Raw genomic sequence first — 1,916 nt, 5'->3', positions numbered from 1 at the left:
TATTTCTTTCAAACCCTTACCAACAACATAAGAGTGATAATCATCATAAAAACAAATGTTTTGAATACATTAGAGATTTTAACTGGGAGATATAAAACTCATTATTTGATTTAGCTGCTTGTTTTTTATACTTTGTGTACATTTTTGCAGTATTTTTAGCCTAAATCTGGAGAATCCCTTCTTCACATCAAATTTTGCAGAAGCTCAATGGGTAAAAAAAATTGAGGTTGAACCCATGATTGAGGACAGGACAGGATCCTAGAACACTTCTTGTCTTTTGACTGCAAGACCCATTTTTCAGTTCTGATAGAAAGTTGCTTCACAGGATCCAACTGCCTCTTTGTAAAAGTGGAAAATGCTGTTTCAGATTGGGGAGAGCAGAGTGCATCAGAAGATAGACTCTTGAATTAGTGAAACATGAATTTGACTTAGATCAATGACACTTATTAAATTGTTGACAGTTTAATCTTTCTGAGATCCAATTTCATCATCTGAAAATGAAACACAACAGCAATAGTCCACCCAATAGGCTACAATCATTTAGTTTTTTTTCTTGGTAAGGTATTACAGTTCCATCAGTTAATCAGTAGATTCTATTTCCTATCCTCCTGAGTATAGGACAAGCTTGTGAATGTCTAATAGAGGAGATGATTCTATGCCAGTTCTAGTAACAAGAAAGATGGAAAGAATACTCACATGGCAAGGGAGATACCATGATCACGAAGGTGATACTCCCAGGGTAAGGCTTATCCACTGCACTCAGAGTATGCTGATCTTTCAATTGCCCCAAATGTGGAAAACTCCACTACATAATTTGTGGTAGTGGGGGACAGTGTTCATGCTCTCCCCTGGGAAAAGAAAAAAAAGAAGATTGAAAGTGGGGCTGGAGTGATAAAATAGCAGAAAAGATGCTTGCCCTGTATGCAGCCAACAGAGTTCATCCCTAGCAGCCCATATGGTCCCTTGAGAGCACAAGGAGTGATCTTGGAGCACAGAACCAGGAGTAGGACCTAAGCACTATTAGGTGTGCCCCCCACCAGAAAGAAAATTAGAGAGCAAGATGAAAGAAAGAAAGAAAGAAAGAAAGAAAGAAAGAAAGAAAGAAAGAAAGAAAGAAAGAAAGAAGTCTGGAAGCCAGAAACCAACTAAAATTAACAAAAACAATAATACAGAAGTCCTAACTAGAAAACAGCTTAGTAAATTCTGAAATTGCTGCTGTGCCTTTGGCCAGACCCCAAAAACTTGGGGCAAAGCTTACCAAGAAAGTAAATGGCCAAAAGTTTGGTATGTGGGAGACATACCCACAACCCACCTCGGACTCAGCTATATAATTGGAGGCATGGCCTCTCTGGTTCCTGATCAAACTGCTTAACAACCATAATCCCAGAAACTCAGAAAAAAAATCTCAGAACCCAAAGGCTTTTGGCAGAAATGCGTCTGATCCCTGCAGTAGGTTACCAACTCTTTGCCAATCCAGGTGGGAATAGGTTTCATGCCTTGGCCTGTTCCCGCTGGCAGCCTGGTAACCGCCATCCTCCAGAGGCCACTGGACAGTCAAGTTTGGGCCCGCAGTGACGAGACACACAAGGCCTCATGGGATGGGGGTGGAGCCAGTCCTTTCTTCCCCACCCCTATGAGACCCTGAGTTGCCACCCACGAACGGCCTCTATGGCTCCTGATCAAGCTGCTTAAAGGCCATGATCCCAGAGACTCAGAAACAAATCTCAAAACCCAGTGGCTTTTGACAGAAATGTGTCTGGACCCCACAGTAGGTTACTGTTGCCGGGCCACCCCAGGGGGAAAGGGTGCTGTCCCTCCGCCTGCTCCCCCTTGCCAGCTTGGTGGCTGCCATCCTTCAGAGGCCATTGGACAGTCAGGTTTGGGCCTGCAGTGACGAGACATGCAGAGCCTCATGG

The 1,916-nt window shown here is 43.4% G+C and overlaps 1 non-coding gene across 1 annotated transcript; it reads left to right on the top strand.

The window, feature by feature from the left end:
• The first annotated feature begins 688 nt into the window (after positions 1-688).
• Positions 689-851, top strand: LOC130037995 (U1 spliceosomal RNA). The gene has a single exon (XR_008794563.1). It is a non-coding gene; the product is annotated as a U1 spliceosomal RNA (small nuclear RNA).
• Positions 852-1,916: the final 1,065 nt, after the last annotated feature.

The sequence above is a fragment of the Sorex fumeus genome, unplaced genomic scaffold, assembly GCF_029834395.1.
Source record: "Sorex fumeus unplaced genomic scaffold, SorFum_2.1 ptg000072l, whole genome shotgun sequence".
Classification (NCBI taxonomy): domain Eukaryota; kingdom Metazoa; phylum Chordata; class Mammalia; order Eulipotyphla; family Soricidae; genus Sorex; species Sorex fumeus.
The sequence above is the reverse complement of the archived record's forward strand: the minus strand, read 5'-3'. Positions and strand labels throughout refer to the sequence as shown.